Raw genomic sequence first — 22,892 nt, 5'->3', positions numbered from 1 at the left:
TTTTTTCATATTCACAGAGAGGAAAACTACTAAATATCTCAACTCTAAGCCACCTCTGCATGTAACTTTCATGTACTCCACCCATTATCTCCTCTAATATTTTGGGTAAGAGATCAGTCACTTAGTCTTTTAAAAGTAAGAACATCAAGTAGCTTACTAGGAGGAAAAAAAAATCATTGCCCAATCATGATTCAACAGCTGCAGAATTTAAGACCAAAGAGGAATGTGGTACTGCTGGACTTGCTTATTGGACTATCTGCTGTGAGTGTGCCTTTAAAATACAATGAGCAAGTAACCACTGACCTTCATAAAACAATGGTCCAGAAGTTGGCAGAAAGAATGAGATAGCTTACCAGGCACAACTGAGTGCATTTAGAAATGGAGAATTATGTTTAAGTATTGCTTCATCTATTTTATTATTTGGGAATTTGAATTATCAGCACCAAAACATTAATATCTTTATGGCATTGCACTGTTAGTGAGGTACATCCTTTTTATGCTCTTTTCTTTTCAGAGAGAAAGAGTAAAAACGCTACTGTGAACACTGTCAAGTTCACATATATGTATTTGTGAAGCAATCTGAATGTCAAAATAGACTAAAGACATTCTTTCTGTTCTTCCATGTAGTATCAGAAAGGCCCAGTTTAGGTATTAGGATGTGATGCCATCCTGTACTTACCTACGATGGATAGAATGATCCTAAAGTGCAAGGAAAATAGGACATGGTAACATAAATAACGTTTAAGGATTTTCTCATATAAACAAAACATTCTGTTAAAACCATCTAGTTTCTGTTTTTGTTTTTAAGATAGAGTCTTGCTTTGTCGCCCAGGCTAGAGTGCAGTGGCGCAATCTCAGCTCACTGCAACCTCCACCTCCTGGGTTCAAGCAACCTCTACCTCCCGGTTTCAAGCGATTCATCTGCCTCATCCTCCCAAGTAGCTGGGACTACTGATGCATGGCACCACGCCTGGCTAAGTTTTGTATTTTTAGTAGAGATGGGGTTTCACATATTGGCCAGGCTGATCTCGAACTCCTGACCTTGTGATCTGCCCGCCCTGGCCTCCCAAAGTGCTGGGATTACAGGCGTGAGCTACTACGCCCGGCCAAAACCATCTAGATTTTTTAAAAACAGCCACCAGCTATAAAACTTACATTACTCTTTAAAAAGATTTTGTCTGTAAAAATAATCTCATGTTACACCTTGGGCTTTGGATTGTTATAATTATTTAATAGTTCAAATAGTCTCAAAAATTACCCAATGCAATAATTTATTTAAGTAACATTGAGGTCTTTATTTTTCAATCCAGTTGGATGAAACCTTAGATCTCTCAGTACACACATATTTAATGGTCAGCCTGGATAACCTAATAAGACAGAGCAGTAGAATATAACAAACTTGACTTGTACTCAGAAGAAACAGATTTCATTCCAAGCTCTACTGCTCATTGACATGTGATCTTAGCCCGTTTGCTTAGCTTAATGTAGGCTTCAGTGTTCTTACCGGTAAAACAAAATATTAAGTGATTTGTCATAATCCTGAGCACATGATAAAGTGCTGTATACATAAAGGTTTCATTATTATCATCAGCTAGATACACATAGGCTTTTTATTATTACATTCTTATGGAAAGACAAATTCTGAAAAGGTAAAGTCTTTGAAAATTTCTCTTTTTGATCTCATCTGAAACATACTTGTACTGCCTAGTTTGCAGACTAGCTATATTCTGACATTTGTGTAGTCAACCACAACCACAGCAAGCAGGATGGCATTTATCTTTTATAATAATACAGAGTGCTCTGTCATAAAGTAGGGTCACTGAAATGAGTAATAATCCCACCAGCATCTAAGGTACAACCAGCAGGGTCCAGGTCAACAGCCAAGCAGCCGATAATTTGCCCAACAACACTGAATTTCATCTGCCCACAGCCTCTATCTACTGATTATACAATCAATACACCTCAGATGAGAAGAGCTAACAACTGACCGGGGCAGATCAATGCTAGCAAATAAGCGCTTCATGACAAAAAGTTTGATAATTACCATTCTGAAGCCGTGTAAATGTTGTTTCTATTGTAACGACATTCATGATGATACTGCTATGATTGCACTGTTATTATAGGTTTAATGTTAGGCAATCAAGCTACAGTGGTCTAGATATCAACAAACAGCATCAAAAGAAAACATCAAATTGTCCCTATTCTTTTGACACTGTAGCTGAGAAATTTTTCTATGTTAGTGGCCCTAAATGAACAATAATAAGTGACAATTTAGTGAAAAACACTATTTTCACATCTTACAAAGTCATGCAATATAGATTGATACAAGTATGATTATTTCTAGGACCACTTGAACCAGGGGATTAAAATAAATTCAGTCCTGTGACCATGGTTTTTCCTTCTTTCTTTTTTTTCCACATACATCATTTAAAGAGGATTTATGTAAATTTTCTCTGTACTCATAATTTTTCAAGCATTAGTGCAGTCATAAGTATAGGGCACCTTGGCTTGATTTAATTATTATCGTTTCTAATTCAGCACACTTTATTTTATTTTATTTTATTTTTGAGCCCTGATTGCTAGTTCATTCTCAATCATTAGCATTTAGAAGAACTAGTCATTACTGGTTTTCAATAGCTGCTTGGGTTCCTATAAGCACTTAGAGTCTTAAAACACAGAAATGGAAAACAGACATTTCAAAGGTAGAACAAATCATGACTCCTAGAGGTAGGGTACAAGAATCCCTGGGTGCGTGGGCACTGAAGCACACAAATTCTTAACTTTCCCATTTGCTTTTTAAAAACCACAAGGAATTGGGTCTAAAAAAAACTAGGACACCTCATTTCCGTAAGATGCTTGCTCATATAGAAAAGTGGGAACTGATTCCAAATGAAAGGCTTTCCAAAAGAAGGGCAGTCACTTTGGACCACAATAATCATTTCTACGAGGGTATGTCTGACTTGCGATTTGTGCGACATACACTTTTAATTGTCACGTCCATAAATACATCCCCTAGCTGCACCCAGACAGCAATAAAGTTACCTGTCTAAAACTTGGTCTCCACATCCCTGAATGGCCAAATCTCTCACTGTCTGGGGTAAATCAGCTGCCTTTCCACGTAGATAAGAGACACAGAGCCAGGGAGGGCAGCAATGCTGAAGAGTTTGTCAATAGCTCAAGAGAGAAAGGGCAAACCAAAAACCTTTTGTGGGCAGTAGTGCGAGCAAGATTTTCAGCATGCTCAGAGGTTGCTGTTAAACGTCTTTTTCAACAGCATTCTCTTTCTTTCCATGCAGCTTCCACCTCGCAATAGAGTCAAAGAATGTGATGTATATTAAAATGCTTTGCCTCTCAGATGGGGTTCATTTTTATTCAGGGACAATTTTGCTGACTGACAGGTAAGCGTTTGGTGCTGAAATTGGACCTGTAGAAGAGCTTTGCATTTCATTTGCTCCATTACACCAGTGCATGAATTACTGGGCTTCCACGTTGGCATCTTTCCATTACTTTTAAATATCTGACATGAGCAAAATGACTCATCTGACATTTCATGTAACAAATTTGTTCAAAAAATTAGAACATTATTATACTATTTTATATATGTGGGTACCACAACCTTCTGCCCTAATCTGACCAGAAATTTTAAGTGTATAAATGGTAGCTGATAGCAGTTTAAGAAAACACACTGCCAATGACAGTTATAAAATATCATGGCAAGAAATATGTCTGCTTTTCCTATTACCCACTGTCACTTCAACCTACTTCTTGAAATGTTAGCAAACTTCAGTCACAAATGGAGCTTTGTATTTTGGTTTCACTTCCACCACTGCGTAAATTTTGAGACATTATTTATTCCAATGCACAATGAATCAACTTTTCCACTTTTAATCAGTGCTAACAGAGCTGAGGAGCTAAGATGCCTGTACCAAATAGTCATTTGTAGTCATAATATTACTGTTTGCTGACCAGTACAAAATTATTTGGTCTTCAACTTCTTCTGACTCTCACTTTCCCTTTGATTGCTTTTTGTTGCTTTTTTATTTTTAAGCAACAACTTAAAAATAATACAGACCATGACTCACAACCTTAAGATATCTCTTCATTCCAAACCTAACACCACGTCCCATTACCCAATACCACATCCCATTACCCAATTTGCCTTGTAGAACTAGGAAAAGGTTTCAGTTCTTTGCTAAAGGCCAGTGTTATCCTAGACGGCTTTGCTCCAGGCAGATTAGGAAAGAAAGAATCCTCATCTTTATGACTCAGCCAGGAGTTTTTCCCACCTCTTCACTTAAAAATACCTCAGTAACACATTACAACCTGCCATCTGAGGCTGAAGATCGCAGATCTACACTCAAATAAGGGTTTTTCTAGGTGACAGTATAACATTTCATAAAGCAGCAGCATAATTATGTGACAGCAAAATTTAAAATATCATGTTCACTGTTAGTATGAATACATCAAATTAATACAGTATTATTTCCATATGAAATTATTAGCCTCATTATTATATAATGGTATTTTCTTTAATAAATGGTCTCATATTATAAATGTTAAAGTACTTTGTGTTATGGTGTATTCTTTTTAACAATGTTAATTTACCCTCAAGCATTATTCATATGCTGAATTTATATAACATGTAGGTAATGAGAGATCACCTCCAACCCCTCTGAGTTCTTATGTGGGCCCTTCAGCTGGATCTAGAAACCAAATTGACACAAGGCAGAATAACAAGAGAAAAGCATACACATTTTATTAGTTTTACATGTACATGGGGATCTTCACAAGAGAGTGAAGACTGAAGAAGTGGCCAAAGAAAGATGCTTTTATACTTTTTGGATGAAGAGTAATAAATTTAAGAAGAAATGATAGGACAAAGGCTATCTGTCTAGGGGCAATAAATTCCTAGGGGATCACTAGGAGATATATGGGGAGTGTAAAACTAATAGAAGATAAGGGTTACTTTGGGAAATATATTTATTTGGGTCCACTGCAGCCCCCAGTTCCCAGTCTCTGGTGATAAGAGCGATTTCCTGACTCTGGTAAAGGGAGGATCTCATCCAGAGGAATCCTCTCCCTCTCCGTCTCCCTCTCCGTCTCCCTCTCCGTCTCCCTCTCCGTCTCCTTCTCCCTCTCCCTCTCCCTCTCCCTCTCCCTCTGCCTCCCTCTCCCCCTCTTCCTCCCCCTCCCCTCTTTCTTTCTTTCTTTCTTTTTTTTTTTTTTTTTTGAGACAAGGTCTCACTCAGTCTCTCAGGCTGGAGTGTGGTGGTGTGATCATAGCTCACTGCAGCCTGGACCTCTCAGACTCGGATGATCCTCCCATCTCAGCCTCCCAGGTAGCTGCCACTATAGGCATGTACTACCACACCTAGCTAATTTCCATATTTTTTGTAGAGATGGGGTCTCATCATGTTGCCTAGGCTGGTCTCTAATGCCTAAACCCAAGCAATCTTCCTGCCTTGGCCTCCCAAAGTGCTGAGATTACAGGCATGAGCCACAGAAGAAGCTTGATGGCTTGCTGCATGCAGGTCAGCTACCCCTTTCTGAAACTACAGTTCTCCAGTGTTTTCAAAATAATTAATGTACCAGTTTGACATATTTTGGGATGGCAAGTCCTTCACTCCTTTGAAAGTTATAATTTAAAAATAAGACATTCAAAAAGTTGCATTACCTTTGTCATTATAACTTACCTGTATTTTAAAAGCATCTGGGAATTCATGGCATTTCCCTTGTACAACCAGCATCAAAGTGACTTTCCTATCCCGGGGAATTATTTAACCAGAATGCTTGCAGAAGATAGTGCAGATTTGAATAATACACACCTTTGAAGAAATGGCATTTCTTCTTTGGATAAATGGTCCAAGAAAGTAAATTTTTTAGAAATGAGCTACTTGAAAACAGTTCTAGTATCTAACACAGGTATTCTTTCCACAAAAAAAATGGAATGAATGAACGTTCCTTGCAGTATTTTTTTTGTTGTTGTTATGATTAGTGTTGAAGCCATGGGGCTATGTAATTGTCAATAATTATCTTTTGAGTTGCATTTTTAAAACGGTGCAAGTGAGGCTATTTCTGAGCAAATGGTAGCACTCTAGCCTCAACAGTGCACTTACTTTTATTTTTGACCTTTCTCTAACTAATCCTAACATGCCACTCCTCAGACCTGAATAATCTCATCAACCACTGTCCTCACCTGCTCCTGTGACTGCTGAATGCTATCAGCATAAGTCACAAAATCACATTGACTTTGACCACTGATCACATTCATGCTGGACCCTCATGTAATCCAAAAAGCTGCTTTTATTACAACAAATTATTCCCCACCATGAAGACTTGTACCTGCCCTCTCATTTTTAGCAGATGACTGCTTCCCAAGTTATTGAAATATATTGAGGCTACTGAACATTATGTCTCACAACTTCTATACTCTTTACTTCAGATTCCCTGTGTCTTTCTTTGCTTCTGATTTTTCTCCTTTCTCCTACCTGTGTTCTTTTTCTCTTTTTTCCTTTTTTTTTTTTTTTTCCTTTTTTTTAGACAGAGTTTTGCTCTTGCTGCCTAAGCTGGAGTGCAATGACGCAATCTCAGCTCACTGCAACCTCCGCTTCTCGGGTTCAAGTGATTCTCCTGCCTCAGCCTCCTGAGTAGCTGAGATTACAGGCGCGCACCACCATGCCTGGCTAATTTTTTGCATTTTTAGTAGAAATGGGGTTTCACCATGTTAGCCAAGCTGGTCTCGAACTCCTGACCTCAGGTGATCTGCCCACCTTGGCCTCCCAAAGTGCTGGGATTGCAGGTGTGAACCACCGTGCCCGGCCTCCCACCTGTGTTTTTGAACCCATGTGTTCTCAACTTCTCTGAGACCAATTTCACCACCTGTGCCCTCTCTATGTTCAGCATCTCCCAGATCAGGATATAATAAGTCACTAGGAAGCGGACTGCCTAGTGGCTACCTTAGAGTCTGACTCATACTTTACAAGCACTTAACAATTTTTTTAATTTTTTTGATACAGAGTCTCACTGTCACCGAGGCTGGAGTGTAGTGGCGCAATTACATGGCTGATTGCAGCCTTGACTTCCGAAGCTCAAGCAATCCTCCCACCTCAGTCTCCTGAATAGCTGGTACTAATGCCAAGCTAATTTTTGCATTATTGGTAGAGAGATGGGGTTTCGCCATGTTGCCAAGGCTGGTGTCAAACTCCTAGGCTCAAGAGATCCACCTGCCTCAGTCTCCCATAGTGCTGGGATTACAGGCGTGAGCCACTGCACCTGGCAACAAATATTTTCTGGGAAAATAAATGAATGATTGAATATTGAACAAGATCTCTAAGGGTTTCATGTTTGGTGAAGCCATAGGGAAAAAAAGAATAGCAATAAAAATCTTAGGAATATTTATAAGAATAACAACAACGGGCAAGATCCATATGAAGAAAAATATGTAATGTTACTGAAACATATAAAAGAATATCTAAATAAATGGAGAAGGGCTGGGTGCAGTGGCTCATGCCTGTAATCTCAGCATTTTGGGATACCGAGGTGGGAGGATCACTTGAGGTCAGGAGTTTGAGACCAGCCTGGCCAACATGACAAAACCCTATCTCTACTAAAAATACAAAAATTAGCCGAGAGTGGTGGTATGCGCCTGTAATTCCAGCTACTCAGGAGACTGAGGCAGGAGAATCACTTGAACGCAGGAGACGGAGGTTGCAGTGAGTTGAGATTGCACCACTGCACCTCAACCTGGGCAACAGAGTGAGTACCTCTGCCTCAAAAAACAAAATAAAATAAAAAATAAATAAAAGGAGAGACATGGCCAGGTGTGGTGGCTCACAATGTAATCCCAGCACTTTGGGAGGCCAAGGTGGGTGGATCATTCGAGGTCAGGAGTTTGAGACCAGTGTGGCCAACAGGGTAAAACCTTGTCTCTACTAAAACTACAAAACAAACAAACAAAAATAGCCGGCTAGCTGAGCATGGTGGCTCATGCCTGTAGTCCCAGCTACTTGGAAGGTTGAGGCAGGAGAAATGCTTGAAACTGGGAGACGGAGGTTGCTGTGAGCTGAGACCACACCACAGCACTCTAGCCTGGCAAACAGAGCTAGACTCTGTCTCAATAAATAAATTATTAATTAATAAGACATATCATTTTCCTAGATGGGAGCACTCTATGTGGTAATGATGTCATTTCATTATCAAATTACTCTATAAGTCAATGCAACCTCAGTCAAAAAAAAGTCATAGCTTGTTTTGACTTTTTTTTCCCCCGTATTCTTGATACTCTGGCATTGTGGAGTCTTCATCTTAGATTGTCCCTCTCAGGGCTAGCTAATTCCTACAGAAGACAAAGGATTTCTTTGCAAGTGCACCTCTGATACTTAAATCAACCAATCCAGAGCACACACGCCCAACCATCTCCTGTATCTAACTCTCACACACCAAGCCAATATTTCCGCTGCCCTAAATCTGCCAAGGGCTAGATATCAGATAACTAGGGGCCACAGCTATAACCCAGAGCCCACCAAAATTACTCAAACTCTCCAATCCTAAACTTACTCAACTTACCCACCCTGCCTCACCCATTCAATCCTGTGAAACCCCAATAAAGGCACTGGGCCATGCTCCCTGGTTCCGTCTCTTGCCCAATCTTGGTCTTCCCCATGTGGCTCTGAGTGGCATTGTGTAACAGCTGTTTCTAGGGATCTGTTAAGTCTAAACGTCTCCTTCATGATAATTATGTCCATGTCTTCATGACTTACCAAACCTGATTAAAACAAATCCTGGGTAAACTGTAATATACTACTATATTTCTAAAAATCCAATATGTAGATTCAAATGTTCATCTGGAAGAATAAATAAAAACATTCAAGAAAAAAATTTACATAGAATAATCAGAAGGGACCTGCCCTATCAGAAATCAAAACATAACTATAAAATAATTAAAGCAGAAACTGACAAATCAGTGAGACATAATAGAGTATTCAGAAATAGACATACTTACATACGTGGATACAGCATATGGTAAAGGTTGTATTTCAGAACAATGAAGAAAAAATAAACTATTTAATATATTTGGTTTGAACAAATGAATATCCATATAGAAAAAATAAATTTGGAATTTTACCTCACATCATATGCAAACCTAAATTCCAGATGAGATTATAGAACCAAATGTTTAAAAAAATTACAGGCGTATTTGAAGAAAATTTAAGAGAATATTTTTATAATCTCATGATGGAGATGGCCTCCCTAACAAAACACAAAAGCCAGAAGACTTAAAGGAAACTACAAAATGAAAAATACATATGACACCAAAAGCACAAGCAGCAAGAAAATTAAAAAATTAAACTTCATCCAAATTAAAAACTTTTGTCCATCAGAAGACACTATCAACAGAGTGAATGGAATCCACACAAAGAAATAATGAGTACTGATTAAAGTCATTACATAGGTAAATAAAAGATAATATACACTAAAAGAAAAAAACAGAGTGAAAAAGCAAGCTACAGGAAGGGAGAAAATATTTGCAAATCATATATCTAACAAGAGATTACTATTCGTAGTATTATAAAGAACTACAACTCAACAAAAAGGCCTGATTGAAAACTGGACAAAGAATTTGGATAGACATTTCTCCAGAGAAGATATACAGATGGCCAAGCAGCACATGAAAAGATTACTATTACTAATAACAGCACATGAAAAGATTACTATTACTAAGATATACAAATGGCCAAACAGCACATGAAAAGATTAACATTCCTAATCATTAGGAAAATGCAAATCCAAAACCACAAGAGATACAATTGGAACCCTTGTGCTCTGCTGGTGGGAATGTAAAAGATGTAGCCACTGTGGAAAACACTATGGTGGTTCCTAAAAATAATGAAACATAAAATTACTATATGATCTAACAATTCCACTTCCAGAGATAGACCCCCAAAAATTAAAGCAGAGACTCTAGTAGACATGTGTACACCTGTGTCCATAGCAGCATTACTCTTAACAGCCAATTCCACTTCCAGAGATAGACCCAAAAAAATTGAAGCAGCGACTCCAACAGACATGTGTACACCTGTGTCCACAGCAGCATTACTCCTAACAGCCAACAGATGGAAACAACCTAAATGTCCATCAGTTAATAAATGGACTGATAAAATATAGTATTAATGTATACACACAATAGAATAATATTCAGCCTCAAAAAGGAATGAAATTCTGACACGTTACAACACAGATGAATCTTGATGCCATTATTTTAAGTGAATTAAGTCATTCACTAAAGGACAAACCCTGTATGATTCCTCTTATATAAAATTCATAGAGCCTAGGCATGGCAGCTCACGCCTGTAATCCCAGCACTTTGGGAGGCCGAGATGGGAAGATTGCTTGAGCCCAGGAGTTTAAGACCAGCCTGGGCAACACAGGGAGAACCTGTCTCTACAAAAGAATTAAATTTTTTAAAAACGAAATTCACAGAGACAAAAGTAGAATGGTGGTTACCAGGGACTGGGAGAAGGGGAGATTGTGGAATTACTGCTTAATGGGTAGAGTCTCAGTCTGGGGAGATGAAAAAGTTCTAGAGATGGATGGTGGTGATGGTTGCACAATAATATAAATGTACTTGATGCCACTGAATTTTATACTTAAAATACATAAAACATTATATATGTTTTACCATGATAAAAAATATTTTAAAATAGTGGAGGATTTTTGGTAATAATTCATGAAGGTAGTTCACAAATGAGTGATGTGTCAGTGTTTGAATTTATTATTTCATATGTTAATATTATCTCAAGTATAAGCTCTGCAAGTAATAACTTTTGTTTTGTCTCATTTTTTAGTTTTTAATTTTTATTTTTTAGAGACAGGGTTTTACTACGTTGCCGCCAGGCTGGTCTCGAACTCCTTAGCTCATGTAATCCTCCTGCCTCAGTCTCCAGGGCACCCGGGACTACAAGCATAGGCCACCTCACTCAGCTTGTTTTTGTTTCTTTATACCCAAGACCAGATCAAAGAAGGCCTTAGCTGGCCGGGCGCGGTGGCTCAAGCCTGTAATCCCAGCACTTTGGGAGGCCGAGACGGGTGGATTACGAGGTCAGGAGATCGAGACCATCCTGGCTAACACGGTGAAACCCCGTCTCTACTAAAAAATACAAAAAACTAGCCGGGCGAGGTGGCGGGCGCCTGTAGTCCCAGCTACTCAGGAGGCTGAGGCAGGAGAATGGCGTAAGCCTGGGAGGCGGAGCTTGCAGTGAGCTGAGATCCGGCCACTGCACTCCAGCCTGGGCGACAGAGCGAGACTCCTTCTCAAAAAAAAAAAAAAAAAAAAAAAAAAAAAACAAAGAAGGCCTTAGAATAATACTATGTACATAATACTGGTCATGAATAACGTGCAAACAAGTGAAACCCACTACATATGTGGATTTATAAAATATTTGTTATTAAGTCTGAGAAATAAGAGAACATACAGGATTGCTATTTATCAATATTACATTTATTTAAAAAATTTATGATGTCCAGCTACTAACACTGTAAAGAGCAGACTAGATTTAAACGAAGAAGTTTCTAGTTTAATTCGCATAGATCATTTACTTGAACACGTATTAAAACCTTAATAAAACCTGTTTTCAAATATTACTACAATGGGACAAATTCTTTCCTTCTCTCAAGGAGACTCCTCTTTTAAGGAGACTCCTCTTTTACCTCACCCTTACAAATTCTTTATTCTTCTGTCTGGAAAACAAACAAAACAAAACCTTTAGTTAAAGACCACACCTTTGTAATTACTATACAAATCTTACCTTTTTATTCAAATTTTATCTCTTAAATTCCATTACATTGGTAAAAATGACTAGATTTAAAATATCAGCTCTAGTTTCCCCAAAACAAAAAGACTGCATTCAACATGGTTTGTTTCTTGATCCTAATAAAATCTCTTTTAACCTTGCCATGCTCTGAATCTAAGTTCTCATGAATTCAGATTATGTAACCTTTAAATCAAAATGTTTCTTGTCCTTTGGGTTTTCCTTTTTCCTTTATTCTGGTGTTTTTTGGTATCAATAAGTGCCTGTCTAAAAGAACAACAGCACTAAAATACAGTCGAGTGTCTTTTGAAGCTAAAATATGTAACAACACTCTGAAATACTACCAATCCCCCAATGATCTTCTTAAAACACGGTCCCCAAATTTGTGCTTTCATAACCTACATGTAGCCACAATATACAGTAACACAGAGTGCTTTCAAAACAGCCTATAACCTGTTTTTTATTGGTTTGCTTTTCATCTTTTAAAAAGTAAAATTATTCAAACAGAAAAACTATCTAAAAATTAGGCAATTTTGATCAAGTTTGAAGAAACAGAAGCAGATAAGAATAGCTAACTGCATTAGTAGTTTCTGTCCTACATTGTTTCTGTTTTGATTAGTATCAAAAATAATAAACACCAATTTAGTTCTGACTGCACAGAAGGAATACTTCCCCGTGTAAATGAATAGATATCTCTGTTATGATAAGATTCAGATAATAGTATTTTTGTAAAGTTCCTGGAATGTAATTGTTTGAAAGAAGATGATAAATCTATTCCTCTAACAGATTTAGTATTGCCACTGGGATTTCATCATAGTTCAGTCATAAATTAATTGCACAGTAGATTTATTCATCTATCATTCTCCCATAACAAGTCTGATCATGATTGCTTTGTATGTCTCCATTTGGCACACTGGGGTTTTATTCATTTAACAGGATTATTTATTAATCAGGCATTTATTGAAGAGAGTTTAAAGAAACTCAATGGGTCTGATACAAAGTGCATTAGATCTATCATTAGGATTATTTTTATTTCAGACATTCATTTAAATGGACCTCATTGTATTTGGGGGAAATATTACTTATAAGATGGATATTTTCTCTTAAATACATTTATCCTGGCTTTATGAAATACCTGATATGGGGATAATCTAGTTAAAAAGAAAAAAATTAACTATGTAGCATCTCTATGAATTTGGTATTTAGAGAAAAAAGGCTAAGTTAATATCCGATAAAGGAATAATCCTAGTTAAGAAATAAAATCCTCCTTGATCCAAATGGCAACTTAAAAAAAAGGCAACCAACAACTATAAAAACTCCTTACACAAATAAAATCTGCCAGTTGCTATAAAATCCACATCATCAGACTGATATGCCATTTTGCTTTATACTAGAAAAAAATTGTCATTGCAACAAAGAGCATTTTATTTGAGGACTAAATGAGTAATGACTGCACTTGAAGCTAATGCACAGAGGAAATTGAGGACAGAGGACTGGCGATGACTAGGGCCCAAGCTTCCCTTGATAACCACCCTTCCTGAGCATTCTAACTTCCATCTATCATGCCAGCTACTACCTCCACAAAGAGAGAAAGACAGGACACTGAGAAAAGAGAGGGAATGAGAGATAATAAGAGAGGCAGGGACAAAGGAAAATCATGGAATCTGAGAGCTGGAAGACATTTCACAGAACTACTGAAGGAGAATGACAATAGTAATAGTACACAGATTGGAAATGTAAGGTTATTAAACAAAAACTCATTTTTAAAACAAAAAAAAGGAAATGATTTTCAGAATCATTTGCAATGAATGTATTCCATTGGATTACATATGCAAATTTAGTGAAATAACCCCTAGAAAATAGCCATTCCTATAATATACTGTAAGAAGCCCATGATATTTGCATCTTGATTTATAGACCTTTACCATGTAAGCAGAAATATTGCAAGTAACTGAACTTAGAACTTTTGAAAATGAAAAACATTTATTTTGAAGAAGTGAGATGATATTATCACCAGTTATTAATAGTTTTCCTATTGAGTTGTCTCTAGGTACAATTGTTCCATGAATAAAAATCACAGGACAGCATGATTTTTATTCATGAGGCAGAGTCTCTCAGAGCACACACTTACGTTTGAGGCTCTACCTGTCTAGCATTAACCCGAACAATCCAGAAACTGAGAAGTGGTGGCCAGAGCCGTCAGGTGGAATTCTGACACTGCCCTAGAGACTGACATTTCAATCACTGCCATTGCATCTAAGTCAAGACTTGACCCTTGTAACTTGGAAATGTAGCTTGCATGCTCCCACTTCTCTTCCACTGCCATATCCCTTGTTCCTGTTCTCTGGTCTGGGCTTCTGCGCTCCTGCACTAGCTTCCACAGGGCCTCTCAGAGCCCACACCCTATTCTAACCCTAGTCTTTGTGCCCTCTGTAAGGAGGGGCTGCACATGTCACTTCCCCAGCTTTGTACCTTCAATGTCTTCCTATTGTTTTTAGAATAAAGTAAAAAACCCCTGCCATGTCCCATGAGGTGCTGCACAGTCTGACCCCTTCTCCTTCCTCTCCTGTTATGCTGACCTGCTTTAGCCAGGGTGGCCTTTTTAGACCTTCAGTTCCTCTAAAACCAATCTCCTTGCTACCTGTCAGGCTCCTGTGACATGTCCAATCCAGCCATCAGTCAGTGGCATATTAAAATGCTCTCCACAGGACCACAGAGCTGTGGGTGACCTCTGCATGGACATGATGTTTGCTGAGCAAGAATACTCGTATTTCTGCCCTAAGCTCAGAGCAACAGCTATCAACTGTGATCAAAAAATTATGTTCATTCAGGAGAGTCTGGAAACACCTTGCTGCTCTCCTATGGAAGTCCTTGTAATAGAGTAAGGGAAAATACACAACACATATACACTTTTGAGTAACAGTTTCCAGACAAATGCACTGGTGAAAGTAGGGTCCCATTTGGAGGAAGCTCAATTCAGGCTCAGCTTGTTTTGCTTGTTTTGCTCATTTCAGGACTTTTGCCTATGCTCTTCCCATTGTTTAGAACACTTTGCCCTACTTCTTCATCTCTCTCTCCAGTGCGTCCTTCAGATTTATGCTCAACTGTTACTTCCTCAGGATTGCATGTTTTGATCACCCACCCCCACCCCGGCCCCTGGCAAAGTTAGAGCTCCTTATTATAAGCTCTAAGAGCAACCCTTATCATAACTGCAAGTAAACAATTAACCTTGGTCCCCAGTACTACTTGTAAATAAGAGCAGGAATAGCATTTTCTCTCATTCACCAGTTTCCCCAGTGCTAAGTAAGCATTCGATAAATACCTGCTGAATGAGTGACTCTCGATCCAAAGAGAGCAGTTACTGTTAACTTTGAAATCAGCTTCTATGGCTGAGCTGTTGAAGACACATTGTTAATGCCTAGTTTGGCTCCCAAATTTTGGATTCTGCCAAAAGTTGTGCTAGCAGGATGTGACAGGGCAACAGACATAACTGCAGAAGAAACCTGACAAGGAAAAGCCTCTCTTTTTATCTTCTTTCAATTCTCATCCTTCCCATATCTGTCTCTGTCAAACGGCAGTCTTTTGCTTCCAGACAACAAGCTGAGCCCTGAACTGAGCTTCCTCCAAATGGGACCCTACTTTCATCAGTGCATTTGTATGAAAACTGTTACTCAAAAGTGTATGTGCTTTTCCCTTACTCTATTACAAAGGATTGACATGGGAGAGAAGCAAGATGTTTCAAGAGGCTCTTGAATGAACATAATTTTTCTATCATAGTTGATAGCTGTTGCTCTGTGCTTAGGGCAGAAATATGAGTATTCCTGCTCAGCAAAGATCATGTCCATGCAGAGGTCACCCACTGCTCTGTGGTCCTGTGGAGAGCATTTTAATCTGCCACTGACTGATGGCTGGATTGCATATGTGACATAAGCCCGACAGAGAGAGTGAATTAACGTTAATTAGGACAATCTGAGCATTATTTGGATAACCCAAGGCCGAACCAATACTACTGAAAGAACTGCAGAAAAATTACTGTTCCTCCATTACATCATGCCAGTAATTCCATACTGAGAATGCTAGATCTGACATTCTTTACAAACCTACACAGGAATCCCTTGGTCAACTGATAACTCTCATAAGCAGAACTTGCTTCTGAAATACTGGTTCCTATGGTAGCTATTCTTTTCCCCCAAGCTTCTGAATTGGGCTATACAATGACACCCGAATTCTGCTACTACTACTACTACAACTACTTTAACTTTTTAACCAGTTTAACCATAGACTCTCATCTCCCTGAGAAATATTTACAGATCAGAGCCCAACTCCCCAAAAACACATTAACAGTAATCCTTCTTATAAGCGTAAGAGACTGTGTCAACTGAAATGTTTTTACAGGTGTGTTTTCAGGTTATCTTAATTTTTTTTAATTAAAAGCTTCCTTTAACTTATTATTCTTACATAATTCCTCAAACGCATCCACTCATAAATGTCAAGCAGGGTTCGCAGCTTGTCAGTTGAGAGGCCTAGATTTGTTTCAATTCTGCCACAACTTCTTAACCTCCTTCCTATGGCTAATTTTTTTTTAAAAAATGATGTTAACATCATGTTTCGCTGCTGTGGCAAAGAGGGCTGCTAGATCCTTCCACCATCAACTAGAAGCCCCCACGGTGGCCTTATGGCTCATAGGCCTTTAGGACAGCCCCTGTGTGAGTCAAACAATAGTTCACATACGATCCAGCAGCCTGACTGAAAAGAAATTCCAAATTCTGCCCCAAAGGACTAATTGAACTTAGCAATTTGTTCTTTTTCATAAAAAAATACTTGTAGTACCTTTTTGTAATATAACAATAAGCTACCATGTGGATTTCTGCAGAATTCTGGAACAAAGCCAAAGCAACAATAGCTCTTTTTCTTTAGGAATAAGACCCATATGTCAAAATTTATCTAGAAACTCAATTTGGCTTGCTGCTTCATCATGCTAGGAGAATAACTACAAAATTATATTACTGTTCATTATGTCCAGGGGGATCCCAATTTATTACAATTCATGCCAGAGTAGTACAGTAGCCTTAGCAATGGCTCTTGCTGTATGGAGATGTGCCAGTCTTGTAATAGTTATGAGTAGATCATAATACTATACTTGGTTTTTGCAAATGTTTAATTGACATAAAATATTCAACAGCTGGTAGAGATAATTTGTAATCCTCAATTACTTTTCAGCACCATCTAATCTACCCCACAGATTTACAAGCCACGTACACATGCATGTGCGGTTACACAAACACGTGTTGTGGCACAACAAAACAATATTGGAGGGCAAGCGACACCTGTGTGAAAAGATCTGAAATAGCATCATCAACTTTAGAGCAGTCAGCCTTCCTACTTATTTTTAGGGTCAAAATAGTAATACCTGGGGCAAGACCAGTAATTGATCACTTGTGAATAAGACAATGGGGAAACCTTTTAAAACAGTGGTTTTGGCTCCACGAAGAATCACCCAGGGAGTTTTTTGTTTGTTTGTTTGTTTGTTTTTAATTCCAGACTCAGACCACTCTCCAGGTCACTTAGATCAGATTCTCTGAGTAGGTTCCAGGCATCATTTTTTTGTTTTGTTTTATTTTGTTTTGTAGCTCACATTGTGCACCTGTACCCTAGAACTTAAAGTATAATAATAATTTAAAAAAGAAACTAATGACTCTATACTCTCCCTTAATATTATCATCTTTACTGTTTTTCCCCACAAGACAGTGTCAGAAGCACAAATGGTAATATCTACATAATGCAAAACAGTAACACTATTAAAATAATATTGTCCAAGACAATCACACTGAAAATATTCATAGTATATTTTGAAGTAAACAAAAGTCAGGTTATAGAACTGTACAGGTAGTATAATCCATTTTTTAATAAAGAAACAAAAATTTTTATATACACCTATGGGAAATATATCCCAGAGATAAGAGTAGATACCTCTAAGTGGTGGGATTGTAGGATGATTTTTATAATAACAATTTAAAAATTAATTCAAAAAAAGTAAGCCCTGTAAGTTTTAATTTAATCTCTCAGCCTTATTTTTCTCTTCTATAAAATAGGAATAATACTAGTTATGGCACAGGATTGTTGGTTAGATCAAATAATGTAGTGTCTGTTAAAAAAGAAAAAACCTTTACATATTCTGAAATACATACTTAGTTATCATTTTCTCCATATCTTACCACAAATACCACCAGTACTGAGAGAGTAAGGTCCTCTTAAGCAGAGGAGGCGGATGGGAATATGGTATTAAGAGCATGGCTTTGGGCTGGGCACTGTGGCTCACGCCTGTAATCCCAGCACCTTGGAAGACACTGGCGGGCGGATTACTTGAGGTCAGGAGTTTGAGACCAGCCTGGCCAACATGCTGAAACCCTGTCTCTACTAAAAATACAAGAATTAGCTGAGTGTGGTGGTGGGCACCTGTAATCCTAGCTACTCGGGAGGCTGAGGCAGGAGAATTGCTTGAACCCAGGAGATGGAGGTTGCAGTGAACTGAGATTGTGTCATTGCACTCCAGCCTGGGTGACAGAGTGAGATTCCGTCTCAAAAAAAAAAAAAAAAAAAAAAAGAAGAAGAAAAGTATGGCTTTGAAGATACGGCTCACTAGCTATGTGACCTTAGGCAAGTTACCCAACCTCTCTAAGCCTTGGTTTCCTCATCTGTGAAACAGAAATAATAATACTTACCTCCCAGGGCTGTTGTGTGAATTAAATGAGTTAATACTTGTATTTGGCATATAATGAAAGCTCATAAAGTGTTAGCTATTATTGTTGTTAATGGTTATGCTTCTGTTGTAATAATAATTATAATATTAAGTAAATGGATTAGAAAAGGAAGAAGGGTAAATAGAGACTGTGGATAGTGCCAAAAAAATAGAATTTGTTTCTTGTAAAAACTGCCCTGGATCTGAAATTCTGATGTAGAACACAGAGTAGAATAAGAAGGGGGGCATGGATGTTAGCCCCTCTCACTGGCTCACCACATCAGAGGACTCTAATCAAAGACAGCAGCTGGGTGGCAAGTTACAAAGCCCTTGGCAGAATACCCCAATAAACCTCCTACCCAGTTTCCAAGCATCAGCTTGATCTTCTATTTTCATTTTGTACAAGTTCACCACCTGTCACAAGCAAGTCCACCACCACAGCTGCTTCACACCACCACCATCATTCTGAATGGAGGCTCACTTTTTTCTCCCTCTTATATTCTCCAGCACTGTCCAGGGCTCACTTCCCTACTTGGCCATCGCCTAGTGATTTCCTCAACTTTTCCCAACCCATCCATGTCCTCAAAGACTCTTACAGATAATTCCACCTCCTTGTCCATTCAGCAGTATCAGATCTACTTTATTTTCTCTATCAGAAATGAGTGAGGGGATCCAATGTGACCAGATCTTAAGGTCCCTCATCAATGTCGTAGGTACCACTTGCTCTAAATCCCATAATACTGCTTTCTGTCTATCTATAGCTTAAGCTGGCAGATCAAAAAACTCCTAATGAGAGATATCATTCACCTCCTGAAAAGGGAGCAGAACATGTTTGACAAAAAACTAGCTGAATTGATTGAGAGTAAATGGGAATATTAATAAAAGGGCCTACAGGTATGACTTAGAAGAATTATATTAGGAAATGTCACCAGGTCATCCCAAGTGAAAGCAACAAGGAAAAGAAAGTCACATGCTTATATATCAATTCATAGTGATGAATAGTAAGTAAACTGTATGTTAAAAACATATTTATCTATGTAAAAATCAAACACAAAGAAGGAAAGAAAAAGTGGAGATTAAGAAAGGAAAACAGTAATGGTAGTCTTGTGGAAGTATGTATACTACAAACCACCAGCTAGATGGAGAATTCAGATAATCTATTTCTAAGTCTAGATAAAAAAACCATCATTTTGGTAAGATATAGTAATGTTGAGGAGCTTCACCTCACCCGGTGTATGCTGTCAAGTTGGTAGGAACCTACAAAACACAGTGTCAGAAAGGCTAAATTCCAGAATGCTGAGGCATGCAAGAAGAAAGAAAAAAAATGATAAAGATTATAAGAAGGTTGTTTGGAATAAGAAGACAAACAAGAATGTTACAAAACCAGTGGTCAGGCCATATGACATAATAATAAAGGGTGACAGGAAGGCAGCAGTACTTATCAATTCCTGTTTTGCTTAGATTTAATTTTCTCTCTGGAAATGGTAGAACAAGAATCAAAAAGAAAGACCCAAAGACCCATCTAAGGTATAAGCTAGTAGGAAAACAGCATGAAGTCACTTCAAGTGAATTCAAGCTTAGACAAATTACACCCCAGGGTACTGAAAGAACTTGAGAGCAAGTGTGCAAAATCAATATTAGTAACTTTGAGAAATCCCAAAGAATGGGGGAGCTGCCAGGAAAATGGAGATGGGCATAGGCTTTGTTCAGATGATTTTTAAGGATAAAATTAAATTAGGTTAACTATTGTCCAAAGAGCTTAAATATACCACCTCAAACTATATAATATTAGATATTAATAAATGAGAGCATGCTTTTTTTCTTTTTAGACTGATCAATCAGGCTATCATTAGAAGGATGCCACCTGCTGGGCACGGTGGCTCCCGCCTATAATCCCAGCACTGTGGAAGGTCAAGGCAGGAGGATTGCTTGAGGCCAGAAGTTTGAGACCTGCCTGGGCAATATAGCAAGACACTGTCTCTAGAAAAAAAAAAAAAAAATTAAAAAATTAGCCGGGCATAGTGGTATGCCCCTGTGGTCCTAGCTACTTAGGCGGTTGAGTGGGAGGATTGCTTGAGCCCAGGAGTGAGCTATGATCATGCCACTGCACTCCAGTTTAAGCAATAAAGTGAGACCCTATCTCTAAAAGAAAATAAATAAATTTTAAAAAACAAGTATGTTAGAGTATCTCTTAGTTCCAAGAAGACATTTAGCTAAGCCTCAGATAGATTCTTATGGACAAAACTAAGAAAAACTGGCCAAGTCAGTTGATGGATGTCAGTTTTTCTTAACAGAAACTCAGTGTGTTGTGTTTAGCTCTAGCCTATTTAAATATTTTATTGACAACTTGAAAAGAGACTTCAAAGGCAAACTTACACATTTCCCAATAGCCAAAGCAAGAGGGCTAGTTAATAATACAGATGATGAATAAAGATTTGAATTGACTTTGATTGGCATAAAATGAGTTTAAAAACCAATATTATTCAAAGTCAACATAAAAATGAGTTTAAAAACCAATATTATTCAAAGTCAAATGAAATTGAGAAGGTCAAAACAGAGAAGCTTATTTATCTTAAACAAAAAATTAAGTCCCATGTACAAATTGGAGAAGACCTAGTTTGTTAGCAGTTCAAATAAAAAATGTGATTTTGAATAGTCATAAAGTACTTTATCATGAACCAATTATGTAAATTTAAATCATTAACTGTTTCAGGCATTGGGCTAGACTCTTTTCCCTCCTCCATAATTATCCTCCAGTAAGTAGATAGAGGGGTTAGCTCTACAGACATACTAGTCTGCTCAACTAGACCCCATGTAAGACACATCTTTCAAAAGGATAACAGATTTGGTAGAGAAGAGGGTAAAAAATCTGAAGACCACATCAAAAAAATAGGTTAGGTAAAACAGAAATTCTTAGTTTTAAGGAATAAAGATTTATAAAAGTCATGAGAGTTGTCATGAAATACTTGAAAGACTGTCATGAAAATAAGGTGGTGCTCTAGAGAGCAGAGCAAAGAACGTACACTGTCACCGAGAGGCACATATAGGCTCTTGATGAAGAACATGTCTTCACACCTGCAACAGTTTAACTGTGGACCACCTCAAAAGGAATGCACTTCCTGTTAGTGAAGATGCTCACAAGTCTGTGACAGATGCTCTCAGAGGAGTTCCTCAACTGGAGGGGAAGCTGCAATAGATGACTATACAGTCCCTTCCAACACCATCATTTCGTGATTCTGCAAATAGTGTGTCCTAATTAAAACAGCACCACCACTAAGTTGTGTCCCTAATCCAGTAGTGTTCAAGTTGGATCGCTTTTGCGGTTCTAAGCCTTTGAAGAATCATCTGCTGTAGAAACTGGGAATTAATTTTATTTTGGATTCTAGATAGATAGATAGATAGATAGATAGATAGATAGATAGATAAACAGATAGATAGACAGATAGATAATGTCTGTCTGTCTATCTATCTATACACACACACATTTTTCAAACTTTTATTTTAGGTTCAGGGGATATGTATTCAGGCTTGTTACATGAGTAATTCGGGTGTCACTAAGGTTTGGTGTACAAATAATCCCATCACCAAGGTAGTGAACACAGTACCCAATAGTTAGTTTTTGAACCCTCACTTCTCTTCCACATCCCACCCCAGGAGTCCCAAGTGTCTATTGTCCTCATCTTTGAGTCTGTGTGCACTCAATGTTTATCTCCCACTTATAAGTGAGAACATGTGATATTTGGTTTTCTGTTCTGGCATTAATTTGCTTAGGATATCCATGTTGCTGTAAAGGACATGATTTCCTTCTTTTTTATGCCTGTATAGTATTCCATGGGCATATGTACTACATTTTCCTTATCCAATCCACCTCTGAGAATTAATTAACTTGTCTCTCTGAACTCTATCTATTGAAGACAGACTTCTGCCTTAGGAAATATCTTTCGAGGCTACAACAGATGATAAAAGCATTCCCTGCATATTCCTATATATGTAAATTGGTCCACCCAAGGTCTAAACTTAGCAAGTACCACGGAAGCTGGGGCAATGCAATAGAGCTCTTAGAAAACTGACAATTATCCAGGCACAGTGGCTCACTCTTGTAATCTTAGAACTTTGGGAGGCCAAGGCAAGAGGCTCACTTGAGCTCAGGAGTTCAAGACCAGCCTGGGCAACATAGCAAGATGCCATCTCTACAAAAAATTTAAAAAATTAGCTGAGTGTGGTGGTGAGTACTCAGGAGGCTGAGGCAGAAGGATCACTTGAGCCTAGGAGTTTGAGGCTGCAGTGAGCTATAATGACATCACTGTATTCCAGCCTGGGCGACAGAGCAAGATCTCATCAAATGC

General features: G+C 38.2%; 1 protein-coding gene across 4 annotated transcripts in view; it reads right to left on the bottom strand.

The window, feature by feature from the left end:
- Positions 1-22,892, bottom strand: part of CAMKMT (calmodulin-lysine N-methyltransferase) — a 423,620-nt gene that overhangs the window by 192,906 nt on the left and 207,822 nt on the right. The window lies entirely within an intron of this gene.

This window comes from Papio anubis, chromosome 14 (assembly GCF_008728515.1).
Source record: "Papio anubis isolate 15944 chromosome 14, Panubis1.0, whole genome shotgun sequence".
Lineage (NCBI taxonomy): Eukaryota > Metazoa > Chordata > Mammalia > Primates > Cercopithecidae > Papio > Papio anubis.
The sequence above is the reverse complement of the archived record's forward strand: the minus strand, read 5'-3'. Positions and strand labels throughout refer to the sequence as shown.